The sequence below is a fragment of the Mesoplodon mirus genome, assembly GCF_964341445.2.
Source record: "Mesoplodon mirus genome assembly, chromosome: 8".
NCBI classification, from domain to species: domain Eukaryota; kingdom Metazoa; phylum Chordata; class Mammalia; order Artiodactyla; family Ziphiidae; genus Mesoplodon; species Mesoplodon mirus.
In genome coordinates, this window is record NC_138984.1 from 56624836 (window position 1) to 56644766 (window position 19931).

Below are 19931 nucleotides of genomic sequence, written 5' to 3' on the forward strand. Positions count from 1 at the left end.
GTGTAAATGGTGTCCTGCACTTTAAATAAGATCCATTAGCAAAGCCCAGACACTATTAACCAGTGAAATGACTTTTGGGTCCCAGATGTTTGTGCACTTCTTTCCCTGTGATTCTCATGATTGCCACTGAGAGGTTACACCTCCTTTACCAAGCTGAATAATACATCACACTTAAACTGACACCTCACCAGAGACAGAGTGCTTCTGCAAGGCCTCAGAGAGCCCGAGCTGTTGAAAATGAATAGATATTAAAATGAAATATTAGGCCACATAGTAGAACATGGCTTGTTGCATAAGAATGTTAAAATGATGTTATTGGCAAGTTGGAGAACACAATAAGGAGAAAATGATTATAACAGCTAGAAAAAATGATATCTTACGAAAAATTCATTTATTACCTTAAAGGACTTGCTCATAATTGTAACCATTTTCCCATTGTGGTAACATAATGGAAAGATAAATCTTTTTTTTCTGTCATGCTCAGGTAGGTAGTGTTTTTTTTTTTTTTTCTTTTTAAACATGCTTTCAAAACTCAGATCTATTTGCATTTCTCTAATTGATGATAGAAATAAATTTTACTCAAATCAGCATCAAGCGAAACAAAAATTTGCATATGATATTTCTGAGAGGAGATTCTGAGAACTCTTGCTTGATCGTGTAGTTTTACAAGTATGTTTTACGGCACATAATTTTACCATAAACAGCCACTTTCCATTCAAGCATTTAAGTGATCCAGGGCAAGGTTTTATTGAAGCAGCATTTGAAAAAATCCCTATAGGTCCGGACTTTGAAAATTCTTCTCCTGGAAGTGCATATAAACCTTAAAGATTAGGCTGACATTGAGCTCCACATCATATTATATATTCTTCTCCCCATAAGGAAGGACATTTTTATTTGTGAGTCAATATGTTATGGGGTAACTTGGCTCCTCTTTTTAAAAATAAGCCTAACATAGCTAACAATGCCAAGAATGTATGTGTTTTCGTACATACACTTCTCTTTTGCTAAAAGAATATAGTCATTAAAAAAAAATTCTTTCCAGCATGTTTTAGACTCACTGGGCTTAAAGTGCTACACCAGAGCCAATGAGAACTCAACTAACCTTGGCTAAGAATATGAAGATGAGGATGGAACAGAGTAATTGTTCTCAACCTTAGCTCATGTTGGAATCACCTATAGAGATTTACAGACTCCTGCTGCCAGGGTTGCATGCCAGGGTTTCTGATTTCACTGGTTTGAAGGGCAGCCTGGGCAGCAGGATTTTAAGTCTTCCAGGCTATTCTAACGCACAGCTAAGGTTGTGAGTTCCTGGAATCAGAATCGAGGGAGAAGAGCATGTTGATCAAGAGTGTTAGGATGAATCCCACAAGGGATCTTGTGGAGGCATTAAAGGCCTCCTTCTTTTCTGGTAGAATTGCCAGTGACCTGTTCTTCCTCCTTCTCCCCCTTCTGCTGGTGTCTCCCTCCACCTTTTCACTTTCTCTGTCCTGTATGGAGTCCTTACAATGTGCCAGACAAAGTGCCCTATTTGGATTCACTCACTGAATCCTTAACACAAACATATGCTTTAGGTAATACTATTTACCTCTTATTTGCAGAAGAGGGAATGGATGACCAGGCAGGTTTAGTAACAGGCACAGGGTTGCATCCATGATGGCTTTGTGTTTGGGTTACTATTTTAAAGGCATGAGCCCAGAAATGTATTCTGTTCTTCTAATTACCCTTGTCTCAGTTGCAGAAGTGACCAACTCACAATTTGTATTTGAATTTGTGTTTGTGAAATGGAAATACTTTTGAAAGTTCAAAGAGACACTCCTTTTCCCGAGTATTCCTTCTCTAGTTTCTTCTGTATAAAGCCCACTCAATAGGCAGCTATTAGGCAAGTTTATATAAGCTATTCTATTTATATACAGATATCCCTAAGTGGGGAGATGCGTTTGGTAACAGATTTAGACATTACATTTTTCTGGTACGGTAACCCAAGCTTTCCAAATTCTCACACTGATCTTCCACCATTGGGAACTTAGGTCAAGTCTAGTAAAGAGTGATAAGGGGAGCAATAATGATGTTTGAATGATAACACTATCCTTAGACTTCACGTGGACACAAGGAAATGAAGGTGGATGAAAGGAAAGGAAAGTGCCAGTTCTCTAAAGATTCCTCTGCAGTCAGACAAGAGGAACTTTGCAAAGGAACCATCTCCTTCTCTTTAAGACTAAACTTGCTTCTTCAGACATTCGCTTTGCTTTGTCTCAAGCTCTTAGGCATGTGTTTTGCACCACAACTTTGTACCCGTTTATGTTATTTTTCAATAACATTCTTGCTTTAATGCACTTCTATATACTTTATACAACAAGCTATTTTAGAGCATGCACATGATTATAAGCAACTAATAAGTAGTTGGGAAAGCAAAAACTCCATGGAAGGAAGCACAAGTCTGGAGATATTTTATGGTATAATAAAGTGGAACACTGGTGTTGATGGATTATCAAGCTATTTGCCTATCTATCTATCTATCTATCATCTCTCATCTTTCAGGAGATATTATGGAACCAAAACTCATCTCCTTCAAAATTTGTTTTGTATCTCCTTAGGAAATTTTGATGCTTCAGTGTTACAATTTTATATAAGAATAGCACCAAAAATAGTTTATTTTAGTTTTGTGTCTCCCAGTTGATGCTGTTAACCAGTCAGTGATCACTTTTATTCAGTGTGACCATGTTTGCTGCCAAAGAGGAAGCCACAAAACAATTCCCTGCTATTGACTGAGATTCTAGAAGTAGTGTCTTTAACCAAAGAATGAATGTAATTAAAGATATAGTATGAGGTCATAAGACATTTTATAACAAGTAACCACCAACTTGCTCACTGCCCTTAAACATTACCTCAGAAATCAATTTAGTCCCATGGGGCTTCTATTGGTCTGAACATTTTGAAAATGCCTCTACTGAATATATTTTTCACAATTACAGCATCAAAATTTTTTCCACTTTTAGAATAACTGTGTACTTGAAAATGTTGGAATTTTTTTTTTGGCCTGAATATGTTCAGTGATAAAAGCAAGATGTTTTGCTAAATTTAAACAGCATAGTCCTATATGGAGGCATTATCTCTCTGAATACTGATTCTCTTTCTAAATAATCAAGAACTAGTTTGCACTTAGAGAAGAAGACCTGATTAGTTTGGGTTAAATAACTTTCTCTGTAAAAGAAGTGAAAGAATTAACTATGTGTATTGGAATTTATGAGTTATTCTGTGTTCTTAAACACTGTCGTCTGTTGTAGTAGCAAACAGCTGAGGCCTCGAGTCCCTCTCTCTCATTTAAACTCTCAGTCTTCAATTCAGTGTGGGATAAGCATTTGCTGCATTCACAGGCATTCTCAGGAACACTCCCCAACACTCCCTCTTTTCACTGACAGTCACAATAGATCTAGGAGAGATAAAAAGGAATTCCTCCAAGTTTTCATTTTCTAAATGACAAGTCAGAGCAGGTACTTCCTTCGGTACTGTCTTTGATAAAAAAATAAGTGTTGCTTAAATCTCTGTCTCTTGTATTCCAGACCCTTAAGGGTGACCTGTGTACATTTAGGTCCAACTGATACACTGTCACTTATCTTTCTTGCTCCATCCTCTAAAGTCCTTAATTTCACATACCTCCTGTTTAGGAGAGGAGCAGATATATAGCAAAGAGCATTTTACACACAATCAGGGATGCCAAATTATTTTAATAAGTAAAAGTGAATTTGATTGTAGGAAACTGCCAAAATCTTTTAGATTCACTCTTATAAAATAGGAGATCAAGTTGGGAAATAGGTGACTGAATATCTAGATGTGGTTAAAATATAATGAGGCTGGTTTAGGAGGCAAAGCCAAAAAGAGATTTAGGATGGTATTCTGAACAATGAAAATTACATTGGAATAAGAATATAGCTTTATAAGGCAACTCTTTGAAAGGCTGCGGTCTTGTGTATAACTAAGCTGTGCAATTTTCCATGAAGAGATACATTAGTTCACAGTCAATCTTTTCATAACTCACCACATGATTGATTGATTGATCCAGTAACTATGACGACTCCTCTCATTCTATGTAGTCATGTCTCTGACAATACAAAGTGATTTAGTTTTATCAGAAAAGTTTTGTTTAGTATTTATTTATAAACTTAACTAAGGTGTTTAGTATTTATTTATAAACTTAACTAAGCTGAATAAATAGTGATGGTAGTCATGACAGTGGGAGAGTGTGCTGTTTCCAATACTCTATTTGGATGTTTCATATTATTAATAACCCTACATAGAATAAATCAAGTGGCAGCTTGGGGAGCAACATGGGACCCGCTAAGGGTACCCATGACCCTCATTGACATCTCAGATTTCTTTGTCATAATAACCAACAATTTAGTACCAAGGCTCTGGGATGATAGTCACTCATTTTTATATTGTTGGAGGTTCAGTTTAGAAGTAGCACATCTGAGGAGTGATGTCAGCCAGTTGTCTGAATAAGACATTTCTCGCTTGTATCCCCCCATCAACAACAATAACTTGACATTCATCCACAGACAGAAGTGCTTTTGTGGCAACTGTGGGATTGAGGTAGGAGACTGTGAAACTTCAGGGCAGTCCAAGGAGGCTGCAACAAGGAGAGTCATTTTGAGAAGAGAGATCCTCATCCAGGCAGCTGATTTGCTTACCGTTGTCCCAGCTATAAACCTAGAAACAGCTCTGTACCCCTGGGTGACCCAGCTACAGCCTCATTTGGCTTTGGTTCCATCATCAGCACCATACACCTCACCCCTATGGTGAGTAATAGGCATGCACACATAATTTTCCAGGAGCTGTGAGGTGGAGAAAATGGGGGAGATGTTGGTCAAAAAGTACAAACTTCCAGTTAAAAGAGGAATATATTCTGAGGATCTAATGTACACCATGGTGTCTGTAGTTAACAACACTGTATTATATACTTGAAAATTGTTAACAGAGTATGTCTTAAATGTTCTCATTACAAAAAAAGAGGTAATTATGTAGGGTGATGGAGGGGTTAACTAACCCTGGTGCAGTAATCCTTTTGCAAAATATGCATATATCAAATCATTATTATACAACTTAGACTTACACAAAAATAATAAAGTGAGTCTCTTGTAGAGAGTAAAAAAAATTACATTGATATTTTAGATTTATAATTTCCTTTCTAAATGGCTATTAATAGTACCATATGGGCTAAACCTTAGTAGTTACTTTGATAGCTTTCTTGCGAAAAAGCACTTTTAAAAAAATTTAAGCTAGGCATTGAAATTCAATAGGGTTTCCATAGGTCAAAATGAAAATTGTGGTAGTGGGCAAGGCAGAGTCTAAAGTTTAGCTGAAATGGTGGAAGTCAAGGAATAGAAAAAAAATGTAAAAATCCTTTTAGGTGAGAATTAGGCCACCTGATATATCACTAAATAAAAAAAAATATTGTATTAAAGGTTTATCCTACTTTCCTAGCAATGAAATACTTTGAGGATTTAAGTAAATGAGTCAAATTAAATATAATTACGATATAAATGTTTAGAGTATATTAACATTCTATAGATGTTATAGTTCCTGGAGATACAATAGTAAACACTATTGAATTTTTTTTAACACTATTGAATTTTAATCACAGAACTTACTGCATGGAAGAATACTTGGCTCATGTTAGTATTAACAGGCTAGCCAACCAGTTTTCATCTATTATTTGTTAATTTGAAGATGTTCCCAGTCAGTTAGCATTTTTTAAAAAAAGTATAGTTGGTATATCTATTTAGCTAATTTTTGTATTATATTTTAGAGAGAAAATGCTCTATATCATGTTTTAAATGTATCATTTTCAGGTTGGTGAGAAAAGGGATTTCTGTATAGGTTGTCCAATTAGAGGAAGCTGTAAATGTTCTAGGGTTTACAGACACTATAAAGTCTTTAAATCATACAAATTCTTTTGCCCTGGCAATTGGCTTTGGCAATTGTAAAATTGATTTTGGGTGGGGCTCCTGAATCTGATCCAGCATCCCAGCTAATTGGAAAACCATACTTGTGATATAGCATGTCTTTAAAATGGTTAAGATTGCCGATGGTCTCTCAAGCGAATTAAAAGCTAACAAGCCCAGTTCAGGCATGTTTGACAGCAGCACTTAAAATGCAAAGGGAAAAGGGACAAAGTTATATTACTCTGACGATGGCGGTGTATTACATATACCTATTTCCATTTTGAAGGAAACCTGAGGCATATGCGTCTCAGCTAATAGGCTTTCATTAAAACAAAGCCTCCTTCTTCTAGTACCTTGATTAAATCTCCTGTACATGCCTTTGTGTAGGGTTTATATAAGCAGTCTTTCAATTTGAAAGTGTTTTTATGATCCTGTAGGGAACTTAGGTCATAATAATCATTCTTTGTCCTCCCCAGTAAAAACAGTAATTTCCTGGCATCTCTTGTCCTCCAGTTATCTCTGCAGCACACCCTGGTGTCTAACGAAGTAGGGTATTATTAAACTGAGGAGAGGAGGCTCTCGGACCTGTGACTCAGTCTCACTGCTCTAGATGGATAAATCTAATCATGCAGACGTGGCAGCAGGAGTCTGAGCTTTGTTACTTGTGTCAGAGACACCAAGGTCAGTTTCCCTTCATTTGCTTACTCAGCATCTAGATGAGACATGATAGGCAGCTGGCAGATCAGAATTATCTTCCCCTCAAGTAGATATCATGGGGTTTTCATTGGGAAGGATGCTTCCATTAATTTAACAAAGAAATTGTGACAAGGTCATAGGAACTTTTTGTGGCTAATTTGTGGGAAAATAATACTAATAATATAGTTGAGGGTCAGGTTTAGTTGGCCACCAAATTTCCTGCCTTGGCCTGAATAAGGGAGCTAGCTCTGTTTGCTTGCATTTGTCACATAATCAAAATTATTAGTTCTTTAAGTTTTTCTTTAGTATCACAGGAAACATGCTATACATTTCTTTGTCCTCTAGAGCTTATATATTTTGTTAGCAAGAATTAATATTATTCATTCGATATTTCATCTCATGTACTAGGCATGTACTAGACACTTGGAAAATATTGATTGACCAACTGGTTATTTGACAGACCCAAGACACTGTTGGTTTTATTAAATGGTCAGGAGTGTTGTATTTTTACCACTTATCCAGTGTGTGAAATATTTTGGGACGTTTCTGGCAGTTCATTTGATTTTTATATATTCTTCAGTGTACTTCCACCCTCCAAATAGCTGCAAAATTTGAATATTTCCAATAGTTTTATTCAGAGATCAAATGTCATTTAAGGAGAGTCTAAATGAAGAAGTTTTCATTACTCGTCTGGATACATTATATTATTATGAAGCTACAACTTCTTTGGGGGAGTCTATCGGTTTGAGGAGATAGCATTTTAGTTCAATAGAGTTTTCCATTGTTTTACTCAAAGCCTAGGAGAGAAATGCCTATCACCAGCCATGTGGATAGAAATATTGATTTGCCAAGAAAAGCTTAAGAACAACAAAAAATGCCCAATTTCATCTGTTGTAGAATGCATGCACTTCTTTGCAACTAAGCAGCTTAATGGTGTAACTTGTATGTGTATTAAAATGAAGAAATACAGGGGTTTTATGCTTAGTACACTCTCTTGCTTTCTTGTCCTTTATATTTGATGAGGAAGTACCAATCATAATATCCTTTATAATTTGTAGTTTGTATTAACAGGTAGGAACATGGTGTCTCTGCATTTTACAGCTGAGGAAACTGACATTTCAATTTTTAATTTGTTTGGCTAAGGTCATTTAGCTGGTGAAGCTGAGAAGTGGACCACTTTTCTACTAGACTCTAATTTTTATAATGTTCTCTAAGTTTACCCAGAAACATTATTTCTTGGGTAATTAGTTCTTGGGTGTTGGATTTTTTAATGTTTTTGGAATTTCTTTGAGACATGAATGAAGTAGTCATCTGGCCCTTGCTGAAAGAGAAAGACATGTAACTCTCCTACTGTATGCAGGCATCATGGCCACAAAGTTGGGTTTCCTATGGGTCACTCTGAAGTGCTGGTTAGTGCTGAAGAGGGCTAGGGCCTCTTATTGAGAGGTGGTGATGGAATTATTTTAATAACCTTTTACTCAACTATGGACAGCTTGTTTCAGACGCAGCCTCCATGGAAAGAACTCCAAGAGGTGGTTGCTTTTACTCACCTGCTTTGTGTTTTGTACAAACATTTTGGCAACTGGAAAATACACACAAGATGAAAACTCAGTAACTCCAGAGAGAGAAGGAGAATCTTAAGGAGAAATATGTTTCCCTTCCTCCCTCCCAGGTGCTATTGATCTCTCTTAAATCAAGACATTGAGACCTGAGTTTGATCTCAAAACTAAGGGTGAGAGCATTGTCTCTGACAAGGCAGACTTCTGCCCCTGGGCTGGTTATCAATCTGAATTGTGTTGCCAGGACTTTAACCTCTCTATTTTTGCTGCAGCAAAACATGGAATGCAGCAAAGATGTAACAGTGAGGAAAAATGTGGAAGACTCCTCATTTTCCGGCACTGAAATATTGTGGAATCTTGGGTTGTAAAGGAAAACTCTAAAGTTTTCTTAGCAATTCTCCACCGTTTAATTTCTAATACAGACCCTCCTAATTAGCTGAGAATATACCCTGTTTTCATTTCGATCCCACATGGCTTATAGGAGGCCAAAGAGCCTGAGCTCTTCTTCAGAACTAGTTAATCCTTGATTTTTCTGGGATGTACAACTTTAGGGAATTACGTGGTTGTAAATGCCATTCACTAAAAACCTACTGAACTAATTATTTTATCTTAATTTTTATTTATTTATTTTTATTGAAGTATACTTGACTGACAATACTATGTTAGTTCCAGGTACACAAGGCAGTGATTCAATATTTCTATACATTACAAAATGTTCACCACAAAAAATCTAGTTATCATCTGTCACCATTCAAATCTCTTACAATATCATTGACTATATTCCCTATGATGTACATTTCATCCCCATGACTCATTTATTTTGTAACTGGAAGTTCATACCTTTTAATCTTCTTCATCTATTTCACTCATCCCCTCACCACCCCCTTCCCTCTGACAACCCCCTGTCTGTTCTCTGTATCTAGGAGTCTATTTCTGTTTTGTTATGTTTATTCATTTGTTTTGTTTTTTAGGTTCCACATATAAGTGAATCATACGGTATTTTTCTTTCTCTGTTTGACTGTTTCACTTAGGATGATACCCTCTAGGTCCATCCATGTTGTCGCAAATGGCAATACTTCATTCTTTTTTATGGCTGAGTAATATACCATATATATATATATAATTTTTCTTTATCTGTTCATTTATTGATGGTCATTTTGGTTGCTCCCATATCTTGGCTATTGTAAGTAATGGTGCAATGAACATAAGGGTGCGTATATCTTTTCAAATTAGTATTTTTGTTTTCTTTGGAAAAATACTCAGAAGTGGAATTGCTGAATTGTATGGTACTTCTAGTTTAATTTTTTGAGGAACCGTCATACTGTTTTCCATAGTGGCTCTCCTTCACCACATTTAATGTTTTAGACTTTGTATTTTGCATCTTTCTGTTTTTTAAATCTCTTAACTATTGTGGGTATAGATAATTTTACTACTTTTGTCTTTTAACCTTCTTACCAGCTTCATATATAGTTGATCTACTACTTTACTATATACTTGCCTTTACCAATGAGATTTTTCTAATGTTTGTATTTCTTGTTATGGTCTTCCCTTTTCCACTTAGACAAGTTCTTGTAACACTTCATATAAAGCCAGTTTAGTGGTGTCAAACTCTTTTAGGTTTTCTTCTCTGTAAAAGTTTATCTCTCCTTTGATTTTGAATGATAGCCTTGCTGAGTTCTTGGTTGGTAGGTTTTTACTTCATCACAGTGACATATGTCATGCCACTCCTTTCTGGCCTGAGGTGTTTTCACTCAAAAGTCAGCTGATTGTTTTTTGGGAGTTCCCTTTTATGTAACTACTTACTTTTCCCTTGCTGCTTCTAAGATTCTGTCTTCAATTTTTGCCATTTTAATTACAATGTGTCTTGTTGTGGATCTCTTTGGGTTGATCTTGTTTGGGACTTTCTGTGTTTCCTAGCCTGGATGTCTATTTCCTTTCCCAGGTTAGGGAAGTTTTCAGCTATTATGTTTTCAAATAATTTCTCTGCACCTTTCTCTTTCTCTTTCTCTTTCACCTTTTGGAAAAGGTGCAGAAGTTAGTATGCTTGATGTTGTCTCAGGGGTATCTTAAGCTGTCCTCATTTAAAAAAATATTTTTTCTTTTTTCTGTTCCACTTGGGTGATTTTCACTACTCTGTCTTCCAGTTCACTGATCTGTTTCTCTGTACCATCTAATCTATTGTTGATGCCTTCTGTTGTTGATGTAAACTTTTTTTCCCAGTATGGTATTTTCTAGCTCTGTTTGGTTCTTCTTGTTAACTCTTTGTTAAACTTATCACTCTGTTCATTCATTCTTTTCCTGAATTTCTTGAGCATCTTTATTATCATTACTTGAATTTTTTATAGGGTAGCTTTGCTTTATCTCCACTTTGCTTAGTTTTTCTTCTGGGGTTTTCTTGTTTCTTCATTTGGAACATATTCTTCTGTTGTTTCATTTTGCCTAATTCTGTTTTTATTTTTATGTATTTGGTGGGTTGGTTATGTTTCATGATCTTGAAGAAGTGGCCTTATGTAAGAGATGTCCTGTGGGTCCCCACAGCATATTCCTCTCTGGTCACCAGAACTATATGCTCTAGGGGTGCCCCCATGCAGGTTGCATGGGCTCTTCTATTGTATTAGGGCTGATACTGTGGGCGGGCTGGTTGTCAAGGCTGGCCCCCACCCTAGTTGGCTGCCAGGCCCTGCCTTGTGGGAAGGCTGCCAGCTATTGGTAGGTGGGGCTCCCAGCATATCTGGCAGCAGGTCCCAGGAAGTCCCAGCACTGGTCATTGGTCCAGGGGCTGGTGTTGGCCTGATGGTGGATGGGGCTGGTTCCTGAGTGTCTGGGGGCTGGTGCCAGCCTACTGGCATGTGGGGCTGTATTCCATCATGGCTGACTGAGGGGTCTGGGGATCCTGGAGTTGGTGGCAGCCTACTGATATGCAGGGCTAGGTTCTAGGGCAGCTGGCTGAGCAGCTCATGGTTGGGTCTATAGCTGTTGCTGACCCACTGGTGGGCAGGGCTGGGTCCCTGCATGGCTGGCTTCTTGGATTGGCATGTCCCAGGAGTGGTGCCAACCAGCTGGTGTATGGGTAATCCCTTTGTGCTCATTCACTAGAGGGAGTACTCCAAAATGGTGGTTACCATTACCAATGTTTTTATGGTAGAACAAGCTACCCCAAATGGCTGCTGCCAGAGTCTGTATCCTTAGGTGGAGTTCCAGTTGCCTCCTGCCTCTCTGGAGGGCTCTCCAAGATCAGCAAGTAGGTCTGACCCAGGTTCCTCTCAAATTACTGCCCTTGCACTGGGTCTTGAAGCATGTGAGATTTTCACGTGCCCTTTAAGGGTGGAGTCTCTCTTTCCTATAACCCTTCGGCTCTGCCATATGCAAGCCCTGTTGGCCTTCAAAGTCAGACATTCTGGGGGTTCATCTTCCTTGTTCAGGACCCCAGGTCCGGGGAGCCTGATGTGGAGCTTGGACCCCTGACTCTTTGGGGAAAACCTCTGTAATTGTGATGATCCTCCTGTTTGTTGGTTGCCTACTCAAGTGTGTGGGTCTTTGTTATATCTTGTCTTGTTATATCTGCCCCTCCAACCCATCTCGTTATGGTTCCTTCTTATATCTTTAGTTCTAGCAAATCTCTTCTGCTTGTCTTAAGATTGTTCTCATCAATAGTTGCTCTGTAAATAGTTGTAATTTTGGTGTGCCTGTGGGAGGAGGTGAGCTCAGGGTCTTCCTTCTTCGCCATCTTGACCACATTGCCTGTGCTAATTATTTTACAAACACAATCCCGTTTAATTTGTACAACATGTTTATGAGGTAGGTGTTTCTGCAGATAAGGAAGGTGCAGAGAAACTAAGTATCATGCTTGTTGATTATCACATTTATTAGTTGTAGATCTGGATTCCCGTCCAGGTTTACTCACTGTTAAGACCATACTGTGCTATTTGAATATATTTACCATCTAGAAAACTGTTTTGTTTCCTCCTAGAATTTTCTTTTTTTCCAACTGAAGCAATATGTAACTGTTTTCTACTGACAGTTTACTAACAAAGACCATATTTTATATCTTCGTTGACATTTTTGAAGTCTAGGTGGATGTTTGTATTTAGTGCCTCAGTCTTGCATTCTCCCCCTGAGCTTAAGCTAATTTAATACCTCCAAATCAAATCCAGAAGCCCAGTGAAACCAAGAACCTGTGTACACTATTATTTTAAATTTTATATACTAATTGAGTCTTTTTACCAGTGCTGAGATTTCTTGAAGTACTATAATGCAGGATGACTTTCACTTAGAGAGTCAGTCTACTTGACTACTTATATCTACCCTGAGCTACCAGTGCTACTATGTGTGTTCTTAAGAGAAAGGAGAAATTTATCCTGAATATCTCTGAAAATACTTTTAAACCTTGTGTACTAAAATATTGAATGGACTTGGATTTTGCAATTTGAAGATGTTAAACCAGCACACTTATGTCTATCCTCTGTATTCCCTGAGGACATCAGGTGGCCCAGTTCCAGGGCTTGGTCCATCAGTTTTCTATGCCTGAAGGGATCTTCCTCTAGTTCATTCTGAAGAATATTTATTCCTTCTTCATAGTTCTGCATGGGCATTACTTTCATGATCCCTCTTCCACTTTCTTTATCTTATCTCTGTTTTCTATTATATCTGCTTCTGACTGTGAGTCTTTGTATTTCTGATTATATGTATTCATAACTATAACAAATAATTAGGTTGGCACATTATGGTAAAAGCAGAAACCACTTCCTCTTGCTCTGTGAATTCAAGAACCTAGCACAGTGTCTAACAGATAATAATCACTAGATAGGTTTACCAATTAAAACTAAACACTCTAAATTTCAGAAGTACATTATGGAAAAATTGGTTTCACAGATTCTGCTTGGTTTCACTAAAGAGAAAGGTGTACTTGTCAAGGAAGCAGATTACTGAACATCTGTGTTTTATTGAGATTGCTGGAACAGCCATTCTTTTTTTTTTTTTTTTTTTTTTGTGGTACGCAGGCCTCTCATTGCTGTGGCCTCTCCCATTGCGGAGCACAGGCTCCAGATGCACAGGCTCAGCGGCCATGGCTCACGGGCCCAGCCGCTCCGCGGCATGTGGGATCTTCCCGGACCGGGGCACAAACCCGTGTCCCCTGCATCGGCAGGCGGACTCTCAAACACTGCGCCACCAGGGAAGCCCTAGAGCAGCCATTCTTTATTAAGGCAAAATCTAATTTTGTTGGCTGTTTCTTATCAAAAAATTATCTAGCTTATTATTTTCAGAATTTGAAAGGAAAGAATCACTAAAATAGTGTAAAAATGATAAAACCATTATGACTGAATTTCAGTGTCCCTTGATATACACAATATTCTTATGCAGTTAACAAAATGTTTTAACTAGTAAGAGACATGTTTTTGTTTTTTTATGTACACGTGTCTTTGTATTTTAATGAGATGAAAAAATATTGGCTAACGTACTAACAGAAGATACATTGCTTTTTTTTTTTTGCAATACAGTGTTAAGGATTCTCAGGGAGACTCAGTGTCTTATGGCTCTAGACCAAGGGTTGGCAAGCTAGGGCCCATAGGTCAAATTCAGCCCACCATCTATTTTTGTACAGCTTAGGAGTTGAGTGATTTTGAAATTTTTAAATGGTTGAAAAATCAAAAGAATAATAATGTTCATGGCATGTGGAAATTATATAAAATCCAAATTTCGGTGCCTATAAATGAAGTTATATTGACAAACAGCCATAGCCATTCATTTATATATTGTCTGTGATTTCTATTGTGCTGCAGTGGCAGAGCTAAGTAGTTTTCACAGAAACAGAAGGGCCCATGACTCTAAAATATTCACTTTCTGAATCCTTACAGAAAATTTGCCAATCTTTCATCTAGAAAACATGCTTCTAGTGCTTCTTCCATTGTCAATTTATCTTGGGAGAAATACACAATCAGTCAACCTACATACTACACTGGTCAGTCTGTGCTCACAATCTTGCATGGTTATATGAGAAATCAATGTGATTCAGTTCTGGAGTTTCTGATAAGTCTAGCTTGTGTCATAAAAATAAAGTCTCAATGCAGTCTCCATTCTTGTTTGTCTTGCACATTTCAATTAATAAGGATGAATGGAAAATGTTCCTGCAAGACCTGTTAGTGTGTCACAGAGATAATAGGAATTTATTAAACCAAAGTATTTTCATTTTCAGTAATCCACTAATTATTCTGAGTTGTCATCCTGCTCTGTACCCATTAAACAAAAAATTTTTATGACTCCTTGAAAAGGATGACTACAGATAGGAATAAAATATTCAATATTTAGCTCTGCCTTTCAAAATAGTCTTCTCAAATTTAAGCATATTTGTAGTCTGAAGCTTGAAATTGGTAAGTGAGTTCAGCAAGGGCACAGATTACACAATTAATACATATACATTTCTGTATCCTAACAATAAACATGAAGAAACCAAAATTAAAAACACAATACAAATTTATAGTTTCTCCACAGAACGCAATACTTAGGTAATACACTTAACAAAACATGTACAGAATCTGTTTTTTGAAATTTACAAGTTACTAATAAAAGATCATAAATGGAGAGATGTATATGTTTAATGGATTGAACACTAAACACAGTAAAGATGTCAATTCTCACCAAAGTCATCTATGGGTTTAAAACAATTCCTATCAAACTCCCTGCAAATATTTTTTAAAGACATAGACAAACTTATTCTAAAATGCACATGGAAAGGCACAGGCCATAAGATAGTCAGAACAACAATCTTGGCAAAGAATAAAGTGAGAGCAATTACTTGCATTGCTAACTAAAGCTTCATATGTACTTGAAGTGATCAAAATAGTATAGCATTGGCAGGAGGCTAGACACACAGATCAGTGGAACAGAAGAGAGAAACTAGAAATTGACCACTGAAATATGCCCAACTGATTTTGATAAATTGCAAAAGCAATTAAGTGCCAGAAAGATCAACTTTTCAACCAATGGTTCTGGAGCAATTGGACATCTGTGGTTCAAAAAGCCAAAATCTCACACCTTATACAAAAATTATGTCAAAATGGAATATAGATTTAAAATGTAAAATGTAAACCTATAAAAATTTAGAAAAAACACTGGACATAACACCAAAACCATGAGCCATAGATAAAAAGTCAGTAAATTGGATCCTAACAAAATTAAAAACCTTGCTATGTGAAAGCCCATGTGAAGAGAATGAATGGCAGCCACAGAGTAGGACAACCACATCTCTGACAAAGGACTAGTATCTCGAATAAAAAAAAAAAACTTCAAAACTCTAGAATATAAAAACTTTCAAAACTCAACAGTAAAAATCAAACCATGCAACTATAAATGGAAAAAATACATGAACATATTTCAATGCAGAAGACACATAGATGGAAAATAAGCACAAGGAAAGATGTTCATTATCATTAATCATTAGGCAAATGTAAGTTAAAACCACAGTAAGCCATGTCTACATACCTTCCAAATGTCTAAAATGTAAAACAGCTACAACTCCAAATGCTGGTGAGGATATGGGAAAATTGAATTACACACTGCTGTTGGGAATATAAAATAGTACAGTTACTTTTGAAAATACTTAAGACAGTTTCTTAAAAAAAAACTAAATATGAAAATACAATAACAGCCAGAAATTGTACTCCTTGTCATTAATCCCAGAAAAAATGAAAACTTATGTTGACACAAATACTTTGTATAAGTGTTAGTAATAATCAAAAACTGCAATTAGCCCAGATGTCCTGGTGTGACTGGTTAAACAAACGATGGTATATACATATGATGGTATACTACTCAGCAATGAAAAAGAATGAAATTCTGGTACACGTAACAATTTGAATTGCTCTCCAAGGATTGATGCTGAGCAAAAAAAATCGAAGAAACAAAAACTAAAAAAAATAAATAAAAGATAAAAATAAAACCAAAAAGCACTCAAAATGTCACATAATGTTTGATTTCATATTTATAACATTTCTGAAATAATAAATTTTAGAAATGGACAGATTTGAGGTCTCACAGTGCTAAAGGTAGGGAGGTGTGGGTGAGAGGGAAATGGGTGTGGTACCTAAAGGGACAGCATAAGGGACCCTTATGATTTTGGAACTGTTCAGCATCTTGACTCTGGGGGTGGATACATGAACCTACACAGATGATAAAATTGTATAGAACTTAATGTTTACACACATGTGAATACAAGTAAAACTGGGGAACTCAATGAGATTGGTGGATTATATTCATAGCAATATACTGTTTATCATATTATACTATAGTTTTGCAAAAGTGTTATTACTGAGGAAAACTATGGAAAGATGTACAAATGATCCCTCTGAATGATTTCTTACAAGTGTATGTGAATCCTTGGATATTTCTCCAAAATTTCCATTAAAAATAGTCTAAGATATTGACAGTCATTGGTGATAAACTGTTTCCACAAAGAGGTAAATACAAAAAGCCTACAGAGTCTAGGTACCTCCCAAGACTGTAGACTTTGGCAGTCTCCTCTACCATCAGTAGTAAGTGTTAGTTAGCACAATAACTCAAAGTGCAGGCAGGATTAGTTTTTGACTCAGCAGGTGCCAGGGCAGAGTGTTCAGTAAACAGCCTCAGCTCAGTCAGGAAGAGACACCTCAATAAGACCAGGAAGCACCTGATGTGTGCTCCTTCCCTGGAACGTGGGCAAACCCATTCTCTGCACATGTTCCTAAACTCAGATCTTTGCCAGAATGAAGGGCCAGGCTGGGAAGAAAGAGAAGAAACTCTGAGACACTATTCTTCAAGAAGTGATTAAACAGCCATATAGACACTCTCTAAAACAATACTACCTGAGTATGGCTAAAACATAACTGGGTTGGACTGGGTAGACAAGAATGAAATAGTAGAAGTTAACCATTTTAGATGGATGGAAATTTGAGAGCAAAGTTTAATTCAGTTTTTAAAAGTAAAGCTGCATATTGCAGATATTGCATATCTGACTCACAATTTACATTTTAACCTTATTAAAATCATTTCATTGTATTGGATGTATTTGCATATGGAGCTACCTGGTAAATCTTAGTAGATCAAGTTTCCTCAGGCATCTGCTTCAGAGCGTCCTTGGCAATCTGCTCCATCCCTTTAGAATGACCATGTCCTTAAAGGCAAGGAGACAAATGGTTAAAGTCCAAAAAATCTCCTGCCCACAAATTACTTTAGTTCAATTGAGGTAAATGCCTCCCCTTAGTCATAAATTCGAGTGACAATCTGTGTATTGCAAGTAACTGGTGTGGAACTACCAGCCACAGAACTGTGCCTGGATAAGCAAAGTTGAATTTTGAGCTGTCTTGGGACATCTAACCTAAATACAAGGGGCATTTTCTGGATCTGTGTGACATAATTTTTGACTGTTTTCTTCTTCACTGTCTCAAGGGAACCAGAAGTCTTTATCATCTTCTGTTAAATGATGTAATAAGAGCTTTACTCTTTTCCACATTTTTAATTGAAGACTGAATTTTTAGCTATTAGAAATAGTGTCTGGTCCAACGGTTCCTAATCTTTTTTCTTTTGACATTTCCCCCTTTGATCTCATACATTAAGCTATTTAATTCTCCATATATACATTTCAGGATCACATGTTACTGAACATGTAATAAAAGTGTTGAATAGCAATTGTCCAATTTTAATTAGGCTTTTAAAAGTCGCTGGGCCTGGTTTTTGGAGCTCTATTACCACATTTTATGGAGTCCTTGTATCCTAGAAATTACAGTTTTAGAACCACTGTGGCACAGGATGCTTTTTTTCCCTAACAATTCCTGAGTCACCCTCATTTGCATGCCTAAAATAACATGAAAGCTACATTCTACAGTTGTAGGATTTCTTCAGAGAAGACACACTTTATGAACAGATATTCACTTATGCATGGCTTAAGCTTTTCAGGAAGTTTTCCTCCTAGTCAACCCTGATTTATCCAGAGTGAGACATGGGCCCAGATAAGATCCCTGTGTGCTAATGTGACATGGTGCTTTAGCCAGCTGGCCTGCAGAGGAGTCAACAGAGGTCTTCTCGGAGCTGTAGAGTGGCCTGTGACTCAGATTTCTTTGTTCATTATTGCTCCTCTAGGCCTTTAGACAAATGCATACCAGGAGGAACCAGCTTTTGCAACACATGACACATAGCTTTAAGGGGGTGTCTGGAACAATTGAAGTTAACAGTTACTTTTAAAATTCCAACTATGTGTAAGGCATTATAATAAGCATTGCAGAGGATTTAACAATGAGACAGGTAGATACTCTTCTCTCTGATTGCCTACAGTCCAATATATCCTTTTTAAGCCATATATTTTAGTTTATTTATTTTCATATTTATTTTGTCTTTTGATTCACAAAATGATCATATGAGATTGTCAGTGAGTGCTAATGCTCCTATTTATAGATGAAAAAAGTGAGGCTGGAGAGCTGTGACTTGCCTGAAACTACAGAACTAGCAAGTTAAGCAATGCTCATTCCCCAAATCCATCTCTCTGTTAACGTTGTTCAACAATTTGTCTGAATTTTTAAATTAAAGGTGTTATAGTCGTTTTTGTTTTCTTTTGTTTTAGAATATTGTCTTTTATCAAAAGTGATGCATGCCTGATGTGAACAATATCTGAAAAATTCTGATGCCAAGATTATATATTCATATCAAAGCCTTCCAGTTGTGAGAACATACTGTGTCTAAAGTGTTATGCCTGTTTTAGCTTTAAAGGAGTTAGTAGGTTTGAGTCCAGGTGCTATCGATGTTTCTCATAATTAATTGAATACTGGTAGCCTGCTAGAGAAACAAGCATTCGATTGAATCATCAAAAAGGATGAAATATTTATTATTTTAGTATGGAAGGATGTTCTTGATCTTTTCCCCATCATAGTCTCTCTCATTTTCTTCCCCAAATGTTTATCAGTTATCGTATAGAAATGTGTTCTCACCGCCAAATGTTTCCATGAAAAAAATTAAGATATTTTGCACATAGGTTACACATCTGTAGCATTAAAATTTTCCCTTTGGAAAAATAGACTTTGGTGTATTACCTTTCTCTTCTGTTTTTACTTATGCAGGAAGGAAGAGTTTCCTTAAATAATGAAAATTCTATAGCACTTATCTTCCACCTAACTACATTTCATTGATGAAATGAAACTTTCATAGTTTTCCAGAGATAATGCTATGTTTTCTTATGTAATTTTAAAGGTATTTTTTTACTTGTTAATTGCAATGGATACTGTTTTTTTCCTTCAAAAGCAAGATGAATTTGCTATTCAACATAACTGTTTTCTTTCACTGAAAAGAAAAAGAAAATATTTTTAGTTGATGATGAATATGTTTGAACTATTATCTTGAGATTACTCACATAAAGATTTACATCTCAAAATCACTAAATAAGGCTAACAAACAAAAGATCTTCCTCTCCTCAACAAGGGAAGAACACAACCTGTCATTTTTTTTGGGTGACCCTGGGCACCTTAGCCTGAGTAACTTTTACATATGAATCAAGTTCTTTTACAATGGACTTGACACCACCAAGTTCGTTGGTATTTGAACTTTGACCTTATTCTTTAATTTACTTCTAAATTGAACCTCAGTGGTTGCTATCTGCTTTGTAGAAGATTTAGAATTCAGGATAGGACATGTTGGCTCATAATACCATTCATTAATTTCCAAATCCCTTTCAGATTCCATTTTACAATGTCCTACTTTCACTAGCTAATAGAAT